The sequence below is a fragment of the Pseudonaja textilis genome, chromosome 7, assembly GCF_049901715.1.
Source record: "Pseudonaja textilis isolate UNSWEBS1 chromosome 7, rPseTex1.2, whole genome shotgun sequence".
Lineage (NCBI taxonomy): Eukaryota > Metazoa > Chordata > Lepidosauria > Squamata > Elapidae > Pseudonaja > Pseudonaja textilis.
Window position 1 is genome coordinate 45,201,070 of NC_141996.1, and position 19,111 is coordinate 45,220,180.

At 37.3% G+C, this 19,111-nt stretch overlaps 1 protein-coding gene and 1 long non-coding RNA gene across 3 annotated transcripts in view; one reads left to right on the forward strand and one right to left on the reverse strand.

The window, feature by feature from the left end:
- Positions 1–19,111, forward strand: part of CXADR (CXADR cell adhesion molecule) — a 244,819-nt gene that overhangs the window by 131,761 nt on the left and 93,947 nt on the right. The window contains exon 3 of the mRNA XM_087937524.1: positions 10,285–10,407. The gene's annotated coding sequence lies outside the window, so the exon portion shown is untranslated. The remainder of the gene's footprint in view (positions 1–10,284; positions 10,408–19,111) is intronic.
- LOC113436311 (uncharacterized) overlaps positions 605–19,111 on the reverse strand; it is a 58,806-nt gene continuing 40,299 nt past the window's right edge. For both annotated transcript variants that reach the window (XR_015744343.1, XR_015744342.1), the window contains 2 exons: positions 3,970–4,015; positions 605–3,214 (listed from right to left, as the gene is read on the reverse strand). This is a non-coding gene — a long non-coding RNA (uncharacterized LOC113436311). The remainder of the gene's footprint in view (positions 3,215–3,969; positions 4,016–19,111) is intronic.

Here is a 19,111-nt window from a genome sequence, read left to right on the forward strand (position 1 = left end):
TTTAATGTTGATCTATCTTTTCAGTTATAAACATTCATTTCATGGGCAGTATAATTGGCTACTTTTTTATATTTTTTTCAAAAGCACTGTTTGACACATCCATACCAATTGCTTTTGTTTTTCCTCTTAAAAGTTATATTCATAACAATATTATCAGATGTTCTTTTTAAATATGTAAAGTTTGTGACATACAGTACTACCTTGGGAGGGCATATCCTAAGCAAAAAAGTAAAATGGAAACTATGTTAAGCATGATCATGATGACATATTATCTCAGAGACAGATATCCTGATCATAAAAACAGAATGGAAAAAATGTGAGAACAAATACTGTGCATTTCAGCAAAGCCATTAAGGTCAGATCTTGTTTTTACACCTGCCTTATTTCAACATAATCACCTTTGGAGATTTTCTCCCCCAGAACAATAGGCCAAGACTAGATATGTATCCCGTTACATATTGTTTCTTCACTTTAGCTTTCAATAATAAATGATACACAGTTTCCTTTATACTTTATTATAGAGTCTGATCCTACGCTTGAATTTTGTATATACATTCATGGAATAGATGGCATATGATTTTACAACCCCCCCCCCCCCGCAAAAGAAAAAAAACCCTGAACTTAAGAAACAGAGAAATAGATTTAATTCAAAATAACTGTTTTGATTAAGCTTGAATGCTAAGCCATTTTGGGAATATCAATATTTTATTCCTTCACCACACTAACATTATATCTTGGCTCTGTTTTACTACCCTGCATATATTTATATTCTACATAAGTTTTAAATAAGTTTTGCTACATTTCCTATGCTTCTTAGTTTATGACATCAATGCAATTGTATCTAATTACATCCTATCTTACATAGAATATTGTAATCATGCTTTAAATAAACCTGATATTTAGTTGTGTTTGTGTCAGATTGCCCAAATATATCTTAAAATTCATTGGTATTCTTTCTTATTAGCATAATTTTAGTAAACTAGTCTATCATACTACAATGAAATATGTGAAAAATTGGATTGCCCAAAGCCATGACAGATAGTAAAGACATATTTGGAATTTATGATGATTTCCCTGATATATAGAATATTTTGACTTGTAAAATAAAAGGAGTAAATAGTAAAGTACATGAAATTAAAACTAAAACTAAATGCATTGTGTGTCTATGAAACATGAGAAAGGGAAAGGATGTAAATAATAAATGTGTATAAATGATCTTATGGGATAGAGTTTAAATGGATATATACACCTTTACACAATTTATAAGCCACGTCAATGGTTGGTGATGTACAATCAATAAATACATTTTAGAAACAAATAGACACAGGGAATTTTGAATGAAAAAGAGTATGATATGAATTGATATTATTATGGTTATTGTGGGTTCATATAAAAGGAGGAATTCATAGGTTATTGTAAACTATATATTATGCAAGAATTATAGATGAGCCATTGGGGAAAATTGACAATAATAAAGACAGAAATCGACAATAATAAAGACAGAAATCTAAGGGAAAATGTTACCCTGTTACATGGCATGAATGGATGTATAAGATGTGTACAGAACACATTAAAAAGAGTAGACCTTTGTAGACCCAAAAATGAACAGAAATGATGACTGATGACTGGTGATCATTTGCTTAGTAAAACATCTTTTTCTTCCAGAAGCGTAGGTTAAAAATAACTCTATTCGTATATACACATGACACTATTTTTTGCAGACCAGTGGAGGGGAGGGGATGATTCCGCACAAGCAGCCAGCAAGCATGCATGTGCACACAGCTCCATTTGTAAACAGTTTTCCAGAACCTCAGATAGTCTTTGAGAACCCTACATGGAAATTCTGTGATTGAATCTGGAATTTTTGGAACTGAAATCAAGCATGTGTTCTACCACTGTGTTATTGAAATTTTCTGTGCTGGTTCCTGCTACTTATTTTGGCAGAATTCTTACAATTTCTCAAAAATGCTTATTGTATAAAGGAGTTCAAACCCAACACAATTGGATAGTGCTAGTTGCTTATTCAAGCTAGAAAGTTTATTGGTCCAGATCTTAATAACCATTGTTCAATTCTTCTTCTTTTGGTGGCGTTCTAGATGTTATAATCTAAAATTTGTGAGAAACTAGGGTGTGTTGTGAATGTGTGTATTTCTTCTAGCATTGGAAACCCTAATTGCTAGTACTCATAAGAGAATTACATCTCACCATAGTATTTATTTGCACACTTTTCTTGCTTCCATATTTTCTTATGAATGTCCTTCTCATGAATGTCATAGAAGTTTAGTAATAATCTTGAGAGTATCAAGGCTTTTAGAAACAAATCTTAATTAAATGGTAATGAGTGTTCTCCAGTTCAAAAACCTCAATACTCTTCCTGTGCTATTGGCACTACTTCAAAGTCCAACTTTTGCTTCCATACAACATCATAGGAAACTCCCATAACTAGTATGATTTGGATGTTATCCAGCTAACTAGGATACCAATATCATGACTTCCTGAAACCAGGACAAAATTCAGTATTTGAAAAGCAGTAATATGAGGAAATTTATATGGTCTACATTACACAATGATATTGAGATTTTTTAAAAAAAATTCTGAGATTTTAAAATTTATTTTTAGGAAACTGGAAAAATTTCAGGAAAATTAACGTTTTGTTTCATTTTCTCCATCTAATTATTCTGATTCTGTAAAAACTTTGGGTCTAGCTCATATTTTTTAATCTGTGAGAAGTAAAACAAGCTATATAAATTCTGGCTCTTATCTAATTAGGATCTGCTCACAGTTCAAAGTTTTAACTTTGAAATTATATTTTTCAGAAAACACACATCTTCTATATATCCACCTGTTTTATCTATAATAAAGTTGAATGATTCTCATTTTAGCAGTGGAATAACTACCCTTTTAAAGCAAAAATTATTACAGAAGAATAATTTGCCTGGTTTCCAAGAAACAAAGCAAGTAAAATGGGAAATAATTCATTATTCTGTTCACACTAAAAGGAATAGGACAGAATGATGCTTATATAGCCTCTTTCATATCCAGACTAGTATTGGGCATGGAAAGTCTTTGTTATTTAATTTAAGAAGGAGAAAGATTTTCTTTCTTATAGAAATTCAAGCTACTTAATTCTTCTTAGGATGATGCATTTCTTCACAAATTGTAGATCAAAGACTGATACTTGACTCCTGACTGTGGCTCTATTGTGTAAAGGCACCTGGATTTAAGATAGAATAAAAATAAGGTAAAGAAATAAAATGACAGAAATATAAGCAACCACATTTAAAAAAAGAAATTTGCAACTGTTGGCATTTTTACTGTATAAATAAATAATTTTACATGATCAGTCAAAATAAAATACTGACTATAATGTCTCAGTTTTGAATCAGCTCTATACCAAGAAAATAAAATCCTTACATCAAACAACATTAAATATTCAATATCTGAACATCTCCATATTTATATGTGATTGTAACTATATTTATATTGTTTACAGCTGCAGTAAAAGAATTACCATTCTTTATTTTGCTTATGTTGAGTTTGTTTCATTATAACATAATGTAATATATACTAAATCTTGCCAGACAGAATAAAATTAAAATAATGTAAAACTAGGGAATATTTTTAAAAATATGCATTGCCATTTACTGTCATTTGTATATTTATTTTTTTTTATGGCTAAAAACATGTTCCCTTTGATACTGATAATTTGATAGATTACTAATGTCAAATTGCTAAATAAGTTATATCTTTTTTTAAAAAAGAATCTCACCAGCTGTAATTTATTTTTTGCAATATAGTATACACTTGAGACTTTGCAAAGGCATATTCAGCTGTGAACATTTGCAATGTCTCAAACAGCAATCAACTAAACTGATCTATTTTTGTTTTTTTTATTCTCCAGAGAAATGTAATCTCATTTTTTTTTTGTACAGTATATAAGTATGTATGTGACTGAATGAGTGGACTGACCTGATGATCTGGCACCTGGACATTCTTCAAGCTGACATCAAGCATACTAAAGTCAAAAAGAAGACTAGAGGTTGAATACAGTACAACAGTATCTTAAAGTCCAAACTCAATGAAGGAAATACTATCAAGGAAATTAACACCTCGATAATTCCAATCATTAAATACATAGCTGGGATAGCAGACTGGAGGCAAGCAGAACTAAATTTCCTGAAGAGGAAGACCAGAAAAATAATTATATTTGTGCAGCAATAGCACTTAGACTTGTATACCGCTTTACAGTGCTTTACAGCCCTTTCTAAGTGGTTTACAGAGTCAGCATATTTTCCCCCAACAATTTTGCCTCCTCATTTTACCCACCTCGGAAGGATGGAAGGTCGAGTCTATTGACTATTTGTGCAGCAATGTTCACAGGCTCTATATACCAAGGAAAATGGGTAGACATGGAATGTTACAACTCTACCAGACAGTAGAAGAAAAAAAAGTGGCATTAGAAGAGTATCTGAAGGGAAGGGAAGAAGATACACTGAAGTTAGTTTATCAGAAGGCTTACTGAGACCAAATAAGAAAGACCAAATGAAAAAGAGACATGGCAAGAATAGAAAAGAGATCTGGCATCAATCATCATAAATCAATTGGAAGAATTATATTTTACAATGGTATATTTAACACCATCAAACAATAACATCTGCCTAGGCCGGGTCCTTAATGGTAAAAAATGAACAGGATAAAACAGGGATCCCAAATACAAACTGACAATATCTTGGTTCATAACATGCAGATTAAATTGTGGTTGAAAATTGTGGATAATTGATGGAAATATTACAAAAAGAGACAAAGAACTGAAGAAGATCATAAAGTATCAAAATCTGAAATTGAATGATTATGGCATAAACCAGACATGGTGGTCCCAGTGATAATTGGCACACTCGGTCCCACACCAATAACTCTTGGACAGTAGTTAGAAAATCGGTGCAGTAACAAAATGTCCATCTGTCACTTGCAAAAGGCCACACTTGAATAGTATAATATGAACTATACTATAGTACAGGGGTGGGCAAACTTTTTGGCTCGGGAGCCTCATTGACTTTTAAAATTTGACAGACGCGCCGCCACCTGGTGTCGAAATGCCTGTCATTACAAGTCAAAATAAAATGAATGCAATCATTCAATCATTCACATCAAACCTTAATTCTGTACCAATCTTTGGCGGGCTGGATTAAAAAGACCAACGGGCCGGATGTGGCCCCCGGGGCGTAGTTTGCCCACCCCTTCTATGGTATATATAGTATATACCAGCAGTCGCCAAATGGGGGGCCATGGCCCACAGGTGGGCCGTGGAAAATTTTTGGTGGGCTGCAGAAGAAATGGCCCCCAAAAGCAATTAATCTGGCCCACATAGTTCTCACGCCTCCCGGCTCTCCGGGACACCCCAGAGGCAGGTCCCTGAGATGTACACACCAACCAGCTCTCACACACGGTGGTGGCAGCGGCAACAACAGTCCCCACACCCAGCACCCGCTGTCAGCTCTTTCCCATTAGTTCTGTAGCTTTGAATTGCTCCCACCTCTTTTTCCTTCCCCCTCCCTCTCCCGTGCTCATGTGCAGGCAGGCAAGGAAAGGGAGATGGAGCTGTGTGCAGTTCTCAGCTCTTCCAGCCCTCACTGCCTCTCCCAACATCAAATCCTTGGAGATGGAGGCAAAGCCACCACAGTGGTAGCGCCCTGAGTTGCCTTAGCATGCTCGGTTAGATAAGAATCCCCCTACCCAGAGAAGAAGGTGATGGAGGAGGAGGAAGCAGTAGTGGAGAAGCAAGCAACTCAGGGTGCTACCACTGTGGCAGCTTTGCCTGCATCTCCAAGGCTTCGATGTTGGGAGAGGCAGTGAGGGCTGGAAGAGCTGGGAACTGTGCATGTCTCCGTCTCCCTTGCCTTGCCTGCCTGCATGTGGGGGGTAAGGAAAGAGAGAGAGCTGGGAGCAATTCAAAGCTAGAGAACTAATGGGGAAGAACTGACAGCGGTCACTGGGGGAGGGAACTGTTGTTGCCGCTGCAACTGTGTGTGGGAGGTGGTTGGCATGTGCATCTCAGGGACCTACCTCTGGGATCCCTCAGAGAGCCAGGAGGCACGAGAACTGCAAGTGGGAGCATTTGGTGATTTCAAAGAACTCCTGGAATGCGGTAGATTGGTGTTTTGTAGGTCTCGGTGAAAGAGTGAGTTTTCCTCCCCTCCTTTCCTCTCCTGGTAATGCGAGAGATGTTTTCTCTCTGGGTCTCTGTCTCTATCTCTCTACCCCTCCCCCAAATAATCATTGGCTGTGGCTGAGTTTGGCAGCGAAGTGTAAAGCGAGTGAAGTGCCCCCAGGGACATCTTTCCTTGCCTGTCTCCAGGTGAGGCTGGAAGAGCCTCCCCCAGCTTTCCCTTCTGCAGATCTGAGTCTCTCAATCTTCCACCTGGGATCTGAAAGGAGCTCCCACTTTCTCCCCCTCCCCTCCCCCAATTAATCACCAAGAGCGGCAGTCCTTCTGAGGTAGATGCCTGCTGAGAAGCCCCTGGAGTGGCAGCCAAGGGGCGCTGTCCTGCAAGGAGAACGAAGCCCCCTTTCTGCCTCTAATTCTCCCAGTGGCAGTTGCCCCAACACACACACACACACACACACACACACACACACACACACCACCCACTCTTCTGTCTCTTTGGAAGGTGCCAGGTGGGGGGAGGCTTCCAGCCTGGAACGTTTTATTTTGTTATCATTAAGCATTTACATTTTTGTTATAATTAAATAAGTGTGTGTGTGTGTGCATTTGTTTTCATAGATTTTCACGGTATGCAGGTTTTGGTGTGTTTGGATCTTTTCTTTGTAAGATTGAGAGTATCTTGGTGACATTTCGATGAGGTCCCACTTGCCATCTTCAGGCTGTGCTTTCAGCTTCATGCTTGTGCGAGCAAAGCGTGATTGGAGCTGCTGTTTCTCTATAAATACTGGTGGGGAGGTGTAGTGTGCTGGATCTGTTGCAAGCAGGCTGGTTGGCTGTGTTGTTATTTCTTGATTGATTGATGGAGTTGATGTTTGCAGATTGGTTGGCTTTTTCGTAAGAACATGTGTGGCTGAGGTATTGGCTGTGTGTCTATCAGCCTCCTGTGTTGTAACGACCTGGGTAATGGGCTGTGTGATGACCTCCTGAGTTCTATTGTTGTGATATCCTAGGTCTTGTGCTGTAATCTTCTGGGTCATTGGCTGTGTTGCAACATCCTGAGTTTTTGTGGTGTAACCTCCTGTGTTCCGTGATGTGATATCCTGAGTGGGTGGCTGTGATGTAACGTTCCAGGTTTTGGTTTGGCTCCGAGTTTGAGGCCTGGCTATATGTGTTCATATATGTTCATATATGTGTCAGTTTGCTTAGTTTGGGGGTGGTTCTCTATTTCGATGGCTTCCCTGAAATATTTCAGGGAAGCTTCCATCGAAATAGAGCTTCCATTGAAATAGAGAACCACCCCACAACATGAATAAATGGGACGATGCCTCCTGCCTACCAGACATCTGGAAACTAGCCCTTATCAACAAATGAGTCCCAGCCACGAAAACCAACACCGGACCCAAAACAACACACGATGCCACCACCAATCTTCCTCACCAGACTCAAACCCAAACCCATCCCATAGACGAAAGGCAACCATCATCCAGAAACCAGACCATGGCTGTATCACCAGCTGCCATACACCCTGACCCCCCCAACTAAGCAAACTGACATACATGCCAGACCTCAAACTTGGAGCCAATGGCTTTTCCGTTCTCTTGTTCTCTGTCTTGGATTTTGGTTGGGGTTCCTTTTGGATTAGGTGGGTAATCTTCTTTCTTTGGAATCCATTGGCTGTTAGTACGTTAGTGAGAATGTGTAGTTTGGTTTTTAGGTGTTGTTCGTCGGCTAAGCATTTTGTTCTGGAGTTGAGTGTCTCGGCTACGGAATTGATCTGTGCTGGGTGGCGGTGTGAGAATGCGTGCAGATAGCAGTTTGTATGTGTTTTCTTCTGGTAGATGGTGTGTCCTAGGGAGCCATTGGATTTTTTGTATAGACATCTAGGAAAGGAAGTTGATTGTTAGCTTCTGTTTCCATGGTGAATTGTATTTTGGGGTGTAGGTTGTTGAGGTGTATGAGGAAGTTGTTCAGTTTTTCTTTCCCGTGTGGCCAGATTATGAACATGTCATCTATGTATCTGAGCCAGAGTTTGGGTTTGTGATCATATTTTTCTAGAGCTTGTGTTTCAAATTGTTCCATGTAGAGGTTTGCAATGACAGGTGAGAGGGGTGATCCCATGGGTGCTCCTTCTATTTGTTTGCATTTTTGTCCATTGTAGGTGAAGTATGTATTGGATAGGTAGTGGTTGGTCAGATCTAGGATTATGTGGGAGAAAACCCGAATAACTAAAGATGTACATTAAAAAAATTTTTTATGTTAAATATAAATTATATATATATATATATATATATATATATATATATATATATATATATATTATATTTAACATAAAAAAATTATATTAAATATATTAGCTTTTTTAAAAATCCTATTAGTGGTCCTCAGGATTTAAAAGTATGACATTGGTGGTCCCTGAGGTCCAAAAGGTTGGCGACCCCTGGTATATGCTATGCCAATACATTATGACATCTTAGATCCTTGGCAAGAAATTTATGCATATGAAGGCCAATACCAGTTAAAAAGTTGGCAGCTATGATTTCACATTTTTCTATATATTGCAATAAATAGAATGTCTGAGGAAAAAGGAAACAAAGATAGTACCAATAGTAATTGGTGCCTTGCATGCAATTGCAAAATAACTGGAGCATTACTTGAACACCACTGGCTTTGACACAATCACCATCAGTTAATTGCAAAAGGCACAGCTTGGAACAGCTTACACTCTGCAATGATACCTTTTATATCTCAAACAACATTTGCCATCTCACATCCTTGAGAAGAACTTAATAGGCGAATAAAAATGCCAAATCAAACAACTGGCTAACTTTACAACATAAATAAATTATTTTCCCATCAATAAACATATTTAGAGCCAAATTTAATGCAATAGACAACAGAAGCCTTCAGTGTGACACTGATTAAGATTTGGACAGTTCAGACAGCAGCAGCAGCCAGCCACAGGATTCTAATCAACTCATTAAGGTTGCAGAATTGAGCTTATTAATTTGTGGTTATTTTTTATTTATATATCAAATTTAGAAACTGCATATCTCCCCCATGCTTCTGGCAGTGTAGAAGTAACATATAAATACATAAAACTATATAAAAATGATTTAGGAGGCTAGTCAAAATTCAAAATGATATGGTAGGAGGGGGCCCCATGGGTATTAACCAGCCCTATGATGGTGTGGTCCTCTGTGAGCCCCAAGCAACATAGCAAAAACAGGTCTTTAGACATTTCTGAAAGGCCAAAAAAGTGGAGGTCCACCTACCAGGTGGAAACAACCAGAACCACTTATGAATAAGCCCAAGTAGATATTTATTTTTGAACACCTACATTACAAGAATCTCACCAGACTGTATTGGGAAATGACAGGTATAGGATTAACCTCAGATGTTTACTTAACTGAATCAATTCCAAGCAGGAATATCTTTACCCTAGAGATGCCCCCAGTTCTTCAGCTGGACATTCCATCACACATTCAAATAAACAAAAATATTATCTGGAATAGAGTGGCTGGTAACAGCACCAAGTGCTCTAACTAGCAAGCAATCCATTCACTATCTGTCCACTTTATGATATTAAAACTAGCATTATTTCTGTTCATATGATCTCTGTGGCTATACTGAAAAATCTGTCAGGGTCCTGGGTAAATATCTTTGACTGATTCTAGTCTATAACTTATATTAGAGTAAGGTTCATCTAAAAGCTTGGTAGGATCAACTGACCCAAGACATATACTTGCTTGCTTGCTTCATTGATTGATTAACTAATTATGTACTATCACTTGGTGACAATTCTTGGTGATCACAGAGATCAGTTTCTCCATGACCATCTGTCCTTAACTAAGATAGGATACCTATTTCCCTTAACATATAAAATTAATATCATTAATTTGTCTTATTTTGTTGCCTTTCCTCTTATTTTAATTATTATTCATATTAGTGCTATGTGTACAAATCCATTCTTTTTTGACTGACCTCAAATTTTCCACTAAAACATAAATATTTCAGTACTTCAAAAATTAATTTCTTAGGCTTAGGAGCAACTACAGTATTTTCACATCTGGGGTTTATTTGGCTTAAAATGTAACTTTTCCCTCTCTCTTTTCTTCCTGCAGAACTATTACAAAATGAAATCATATATGCTGGCTAATTAGCAAGACTATATAAAAGATTTATAATGAAGCAGCTAAGACTTCAGCAACTTGAAGAATTCAGACAGATTTATGCCACTATATAAGGTAGCACTTGGCTTTGTTTTATATTTGCAACACCTGTAATAAACACAGTTAAGATTTCAATGATTTCTTTGTTTACCTTAAGTAGAACATTGGAGGTAATCTATCTCTACCAGTATGTGATTATTTTTTAAAAAATAAGGCATTTCCTCACATTACTTGGATATAGTCACCCTTGGATGAACTTCACCAAACCATAAATGCCTTATACTGTAAGAATAACAAGCCCATTGTGTGTAAAGTGGGGATACAAGCAACTGAATAGAGCTTTTGTAGCTGTGCATATAAGTAGCATTATGATATTATATTTAGTTTGATTTGCACAGATGTTTCTGATGAAAATCTGATATTATAACAATTCTAATAGCAGATAACATTTGCTGCACTAGAAAATACTTCAAAAGTATCTAATGCAACCATCTAGAAAATCTTTTACAGCTATCCTAACAGGCATGCCTGAACTGTAGTGCTCAAAGAAGGACAATATTGTTCAATGTTACTATATATGAAAAGTGAAATTGCTGATCTAAAGGTTCTGTTCCTTAACACTGAAAATGTTAAGGAAAAGTTCTGGCTTTTCTATATGCTCAAGGAATATTTTAACTTTTGCCATTAATACTGCCAAACCTACAACTGGATAAAAGAAGCTTTTTGATAATATAAATAAGCTTACCAAATCACAGCTTGATGAGCACTCTCACTTTCATTTTAGGAAAATTAAGAGAAAAAGTGATGTATTATAAAGTTTATTTATTATCCTAAAGTGCTAAATCATTAGAGGAAAGATAGATTAACTCTCCCCTCCCCCAAAAGGAAATTACTGTATTTTTATGGATATCTTGAAAGGAAATATCATTTGTGGTAGAATTTTAGTAACAGACATAAATTGTAATGATTTATAAGGTGCTTTTAATAAATACAAGAAAGCTTAACTTAGCTTTATAAATCTTCTAAAAAGAGAACCTTTGGAAACAGTAGAAATATTTATTTGTGCAAGAAAATGATTTTTTGTGTCCAGGTTTTGTCAATGATTGGAGAAGGGAGACTCAGAAAAACAGATGCAAGTAGATACAAGTGTTAGTTATATGTATAGATATGTAGTATTTAAAATCTATTGAAGCTTGTTTATTTGTGTGAAATGTGCCATTGTCAGAAACTGAAAAAAATGCAGCAAGGTCAGAATATGAGAGCGTGGGAACATTCCTACCAGATCAGATGTGATAGTCAGCTAGATGCTTTAAGAATGCCCTCAAACCGTGAAGAGTGATATAATAGCTTTTCCAGGACACTGAAAGATAAGATACGGTGCTATAGATTAGGCTTTTACTATTGGCATGGCTAGAAAGTCAATAGTGTAATTCAAACAGGTAACTAATAAGGAAAAAAAAAAGATCTAAACACTATTCTGATATCCTGTTAAAAAACCAGGGCCTGCTCTGTAATATAAATTAGTGGAGATGTTCACAGCATGGGGATAAAAATTCCAGACAGAGATCAATTTTCTATAAATAAACCAAGGGGGCTGATGATTCTAATTCAGGGGTGGGCAAACTACGACCCATGGGCCACATCTGGCCTGTTGGTCATTTTAATACGGCCCGCCTCTGAAAAAAAAAAAATTCCCCTCTGAAAAAAAAATCAGGGCCGACCAAAAGAGACCCCGCGCCGCGTGCCAAAAAATCGCACACACAACACAGAGCTGGGCAGCCACTTCCCTGGTGGCGGGGCCGAGGTTGCCGCCCGGGGAACGTCCACTGCTTTCCCTCGCCAGGGCCGGGCGGTGGCGTGTTGCCCTGCACCGCGTGGCCCCCGCCTGGCAGCGCGCTTCTCGGCTGGTCTCCTCCTCCTCAGCCATACAGAACAAACAGGCAGAGAAGGAGGAGACCAGCCGGCTGGTTGGGGGAAGCTTTCTGCGCCGAAAGAGGCAGCTACTAATCTCCGGCTTTGCTCCGCTTCTCCAATGGTCTGGCACCACCCTGTTCTATGCGCCGGCTGCTTGGACTTGCTGGGCCTGACACATAGAACAGGGCGGCGCCAGATGTTGGAGAAGCAGAGCGGAGCCGGAGATCATTAGCCGCCTCTTTCGCAGCACAAGAAGCCTCCCCCAACTGGCCAGCTGCTCTCCTCCTTCTCTGCCTATTTGTTCTGTACAGCCGAGGAGGAGAAAACCAACCGGCTGGTTGGGGGAAGCTTTCTGTGCCTAAAGAGGCAGCTACTAATCTCTGGCTTTGCTCCGCTTCTCCAATGGTCAGGCACCACCCTGTTCTATGCGCCGGCTGCTCGGACTTGCTGGGCCTGACACATAGAACAGAGCATGCTGCAGGCATCTCGCAATAAGCCCCAGGACATGTGGTCACCTGCTGGCTGGCTGGGCCAGGCCGGGCTGGAAGAGGCATGTTCCGGGAGGGCAGGTGCCGGGCAGGTGGGCGGATGTTCCGGGACCACTTAAAGGTCAACTTTAAGAGTGCCCCCATGGAAGAAGCCGAGCAAATGTAGTGGCGGCAGGGGTGACGGGGCATGTGTGTCCCTCCACAAGGAGTATAAAGGGAGGCAGACACTGCACCTCTCAAGAAAAAAGTAGGTGCCAAAGCCCTGGCTGTCACCTGGGAGAGGACCGTGCAGGGACCCATCACATGCCCTTGTTGCCCCCACCGCCTCTACTTTTGTTCTCGTTCTTGGCTTCTTCCATGGGGGCGCTCTTAAAGTCAATCTTGTGCTGACCCAGCCCATCTGTCAAATTTTAAAAGTCAATGAGGCCCCTGAGCCAAAAAGTTTGCCCACCCCTGTTCTAATTCCACCAATGCCTGGACTTCTACTGATAATGTTGGTAGTTTTAAACACTGAAAATCAATGTACCATTCTGCATTCTTCACTGCACCCCCTACTTTTTGTATTCCAGACAATAGCAGAATCTTGAATTTATCACATAAAAGTGAATAAGCCATGCTCATTTGGCTGTATTCAACTAGAAATTTAAGGTTAGCATCTTTTTCTAGAATCAGGATTGGATTGCATAAATCTTTGTGGCCATTAGAGGGCAGCAAAAAGATACAAAAATGCCATCTCATGTTCATTGTGATTTTTGTAGCCCAGTCTTACTCAGTGGTGGGATTTTTTTTTTTTTTTACTACGGGTTCTGTGGGCGTGGTGTGGCTTCGTGTGCATGGCTTGGTGTGCATGGCAGGGGAAGGATACTGTAAAATCTCCATTCCCACCCCACTCCAGGGGAAGGATACTGTAAAATTCCTATTCTCCCCCCACCTCACTAACCTGCTTTCCAGCTCCATTCTCCTATGAAAAGCAACAAAAGAAGATCCAGCCGATCAGCTGGGACGCAGAAGGCAGAAAATAGATGGGGCAGGGTCATTCAGAGGTGGTATTACGAACTACTCAAAATTTCCACTACCAGTTCTCCAAACTACTCAAAATTTCCACTACCAGTTCTCCAGAACTGGTCAGAACCTGCTGAATACCACCTCTGGTCTTACTCTAAACAATTGTTGGTAGTCTGTGCATTAAAAATATATAGACAATGAACATCCTGCCTAGATTATGGAAATCAGCAGTGATTATGGGCATTTATTAAGGCTGTATTTTTCTACACATTTTATTTGCTAATCAGATAAGCACTAAGGATATGAGGAATTTTCAAAAATCACTGTTTTTGCTTGATTGCATTTGCTTCATTTTGCCATAGACCAGTATTTTTCAAACTTGGCAAATTTAAGATGTGTATATCAATTCCCAGAAAGAGACTTCAATTAAATATAATGACCATACTAGATACTGTTTTAAGAATAGTTTGAAAACAGCCATGGTTCTAAATCAGGAAAAAAAAAACCTAAAAATAAAAATTCCAGTTAGATAACATAAATCTTTATCACTATTTTTCAATCTTGGTAATTAAGATGTGTAGACTTTAGTTCCAGAATCAGTCAGCATGCTAGACCACTGCTTTAGAGCACCTCTTTTTTCATTGTACTCTGTTGGACAAGAAAAATACAAATGGCTGTTTGTTAAATTGGAAGCCTTATCTGAATATGTCTTATCTGTCTGACTCAACTCTTGGCTTACCACTACACAATTTCTTCTTTCTTAAACCTCCCAAATACAAAAAACTAGAGTTTAAGTAGCATCTCCTGCAAAATCAGCATATATAAAAGCAAGAGTAGGGGTGCCCATCGCATATATTAAAAGAAATCAAGATGATTACCTCCACAGTATGATGAAGGCTTTGCCCACAAGTTAAAAAGAAGAACATCCATAGAATATAAGGGCAGGACTGTTAAATGCTGCCTCCAATCTTAAAACAAAAACAGATTGTTAAAACACCATTCAAATGCAGATAACTGCATTTGGCATATATAGCAAACCAGCTGTTGAAATACTGTAGGTCTTTTATTCTTAATCTTACTATTTTGGTAAGAGCTGAGTTTTTGGAGGTAAATATCTAAAATAAAAGAGAAATGATAACAACTTCAAAAATATCCCCTTGTTAAACAAGGCAACTGAAACCATGACAAATTATGGCCAAACTGTTAGATTTAAAAAACAAAATATTCTGCTATGGATATCAATGTGTGATCTATTCGTTTTAATATGTCTAAATAATGTGCTAACTCATAAGTAAACCACATTGTGAAATTGTTGTTCTCACTTTTTTTTATAAAGCATGCCACTGTAAATCTGGTGTGTCATTTTTAATGACACCCTTCTTCTTGAAAACTGAACCCATAGAATAGACTTCTAAAATAACAAAATAAAGTATGTTAGGCTCCTGTCCTCCTTGAGTTAAAAAAGAGTGTTATAACATAGAAATATTTTATAAAATTAAACTTCACATCTTTTAAAGCAAGAAAAAAAAATATTGAATCCCAGGATCAGTAGATTTGATAGCAATACACAAAGGTTGTTAAGGAACAGAAATATAGGAGACCTCAACACTGGAAGAGACATTGGCATAAAACAATGCAACTGAAATATTTTGATTATAATAAAGTGAACTATTTTTGTCCTAAATGGAAAATATTTCTATCATTTCTCCAAACCTGTTTCTCTTAAGGAGAACTCTAAATTCTTGACATTTTGTAATTTCAGGTATATTTATACATCATATTGGGTGTAACCAATTTAGTGTTTGGTCATCATCACTATTTCAACTGACTGCTATCCTTGATCAGATTTTTTAAAAAAAATATGTTACTGGAATTGGCATTGCATAATTCCTACAAAGCCAAAGTCATTTTTTGTGTCCATTTTACACCTGATTCTAGCGTAGTTGATTTATATGCTACTAAACTCTTGTTTCTGTAATCCTTACAGTAGCTAAAGAAAACAGTGCACCATAGTGTAACAATTTTTGAACCATGAAACTTCAGAATGCATTCAAAATCCAGGACTCCCGGAAAAATGCTTCAACTGCTAAGATCATGTGATCCTTGATTTAAACGTTCTGTGACAATATCCCAGCCAGTATATCAATCCCTCATTCCCTCCCCATTCAGCAGCATCCACTTATCTACCAACAGAAAAAAGGGGGGAAGGGAAAGAAAAGGGGAGGGGTGGGAAAGAGAGGTGGATGGGGAGGAAAGGCAAGCAGGCAGGCAGGAAGGAAGGCAGGAAGGAAAGGAGGGAGGGAGGGAGGGAGGCTCCTTGCCAGCTTCCCACAAGAATCTCAATGGGAAAATCAGCAGGGAGTTGGAAGCACTTGCACTACCATTGTTTTTTTTATCAACTTATGGTCATTACGTTTCTTTGTTTAGATAAGGAAATGTCTCTGAAACAGAGTTCTCTAGTTCCGATTAAAAACAGATTTCATTTATTCTTCTTTCTAACTACTGAAGGAAAAGATGTTAGTCATTTAATTCCAACATCTGTGGTTTGATATACCTGCATCATGTCTCCCGCTATCAAATACTTTAAAAAAAATTATTTATTTATTTAGCTTATGGCAAATACATGGACTTATAGTGGTTCAAATGTTAATGTCCAGTCCACCCAACCATTCAAGGACAGGGAGGTCTATGTTGAAAAAATCAGACATTTTCTAGAAATGATGACATTAAAAAATGCTTTAACATACTTTAGAAACCATGTATACAATTCTGTTAATTGTACTTTTATAGTACTACAGTTATTTTAAAAATATGTGAAATCCTGGAAAATTATCTTAGACTAGTCCTCAAACTCATAATAATATGAAGTAAGAATTAGAAACTATTGATTATTTAGAAGTTGAATAATCTGCTAGATTTGAGGTAAACACAGCAACAACATTACTATGAATATAAAAAAAGTTATATTTCTGCTCAATTGCAGAAAATTGTTTCTTTCCTTCCCCTCTTCTTTCCCCTGTTTAACCTAGAACTCCTTAGACTATTTAATTTTTTTCTCCACAGAAACACAAACAGTTAGTTACCAGTATGTTATGCTCATCCATTTCTGTCTGTAACCCAGTCAGGGGATTTTGAAAAGGTGGGTATGGAGTAAAAAAACAAACAAACCAGTTTTATGAACAGAGGGCACCTCACCGTTCCTCACAAGTTGCAATTGTAACCTATATGTAGAAAAGAAGGCCTTTGAGTTGTGTCCATTATTTTGCTGTTTTACCAATCCCTGAATATCTCTGGAACTAACATTTTTGCTTTGTATGTACTGATTATCTTTTAACAGAGTCACATGAAATACAGCAATCCAAACAGGTTGCTATAAAACACAAATAACTGCCACCAGTTTACCTTTCAAAGCTAAATTTGAATTAATGCCATAGCCAAACTTTTTTTAAAAAATTCAGAAATAAAAGCTTTGATAAAGTATTTATCCAACAATGTTCCTAACTTGTCTGAACTGAATTTCAAGTAAAGGAATATAGTCTATGGCACAATTTGGTCTATGACACTATTTTGGAATTTCTACAGACTTGCATGAATGAGTATTACATTCAGTTCCAACTATCAATATAAACAATGTTCAATACATTCTATATAGGATTCTATAAAAGCTGAAAACCATAGATCCTTGAGGGAAAAAAATAGAATAGAATAGAATGAAGAGTGAAAAAGTAAAGATCCAGCAGAATTTGCAGGTTGAAAAAAGGGAAAGAATTAACCTAGTGCCACAAAATAAGCCATCCCTCTTTTACAAATGAATCAACTTTATATGTTTGAATAAAACGGGTGGAATTTATAGTGCAATGCTATGTTCGTCACCTTATTTCTTTCTTTTCTTTTCTTTCTTTCTGTTTTTTTCTTTCCTTTCTTTTTCCTTCCTTTCCTTTTCCTTCATTTCATTTTGGCGTCACCTGACTCCAGAATCTGTCCTTCTCATGCTGTAAAAAAAAACAATTGCCTGCATCTATTCCCACCACTTTTTATAAATGTTTTCAGAAATGTGCACTGGCATTGGAAGCTTAAACAGAGCAAAGAAACCTGAGTATTACAAATTGAATGCTTATTTCTTGATATTTGCTTTTATAAAATGTCCAGGGAATGTTGAATTCTTCCATATTAAAAATTCTACAGACTAAATTAAATCATATCTTTTGTTTTGAGAAAGCTAAAGAAAGTGAGATGGTGTCAGAATCTGATATGGTATGATTATTTTACAGCAGAGCTACAACTTTACCATTGCTTTTTTCCCCTAAAAGTTATTGCATGTGTCAATCAACATATGCTTTGTTTAACTTTCCGCTGCTTTCATTTTCAATCATATTGCTTTTGTTAATTGGAGTGTGATTGCTTTGTTTTTTTAAAAAAGATCAAAGTAAATAAAACTGTTGTGCTATTGCAAACATAGTAAGAGGAGTATTTTTTGTAATCCTGTCTGATCAGAGGGCTGCTCAGCAGACTAAACAAGATACTGCTGAGTTCATATTGTACAGATGTACCATTCTTACACTGTTAACCTAAGTGATTTAGAGTCAGATAATTGGATGGAAATATCTCAGATTCACAGATTGTTCTTTGTAAGATATCATCTTTTTAGAGGTAAATTTAATTTGTTCTCTGAACAGCAAAATTTTATACATCTCAAAATGCCAAAGTCCCTATATATACTCCAAGGGATTGCAGTTCTCAACAGTCACTAAATGGAGAAAATTGATAGAGAAGATTAAATCCATTTTTTTTGCAACATATAGTAGATCTGATAGTACTTGCTGCTCTTGGCCACCAGTATTTTGAATTTTATCCAATGACAGAAAAAGAAAACCCCAAACATTATTCCCCGACTACCATACTTCCAAATTAATGCAATTTTACTTTACAATTAATTCAAAATATTAGGGATAACATTTTTATGCAAGTGACATTTCTTGAATACTGCTGATTTTCCATTACAAATATAAATATTAATTTTGGATCTAAGCACCTTCAAAACATTTTTAAAAGTTTCTTCTGATATATGTAATTAACAGATTTGCTGAGCTTTCTGTGACCATTATAAAAGATGATCTCAGTCCCAGCTCAGTAGCTAACTTTCCATTACATATTTTCTCATTTATTTGTTTGGAAACTATTGTTGATTATCATAATGGCTATGCAAAGGTACAATTGCAGTAATCCTTTGACATATCATAAGGAACAAGAGTTTCTAAGGTAGAAGATTGGCTTACTGGGACATGATTAGATCAATCACATTAATAGTTTAAAAACAAATATTTAAGAAAGAAAGAAAAACTGCCAACTGGAAGACAATTGCTGGAAGTGGG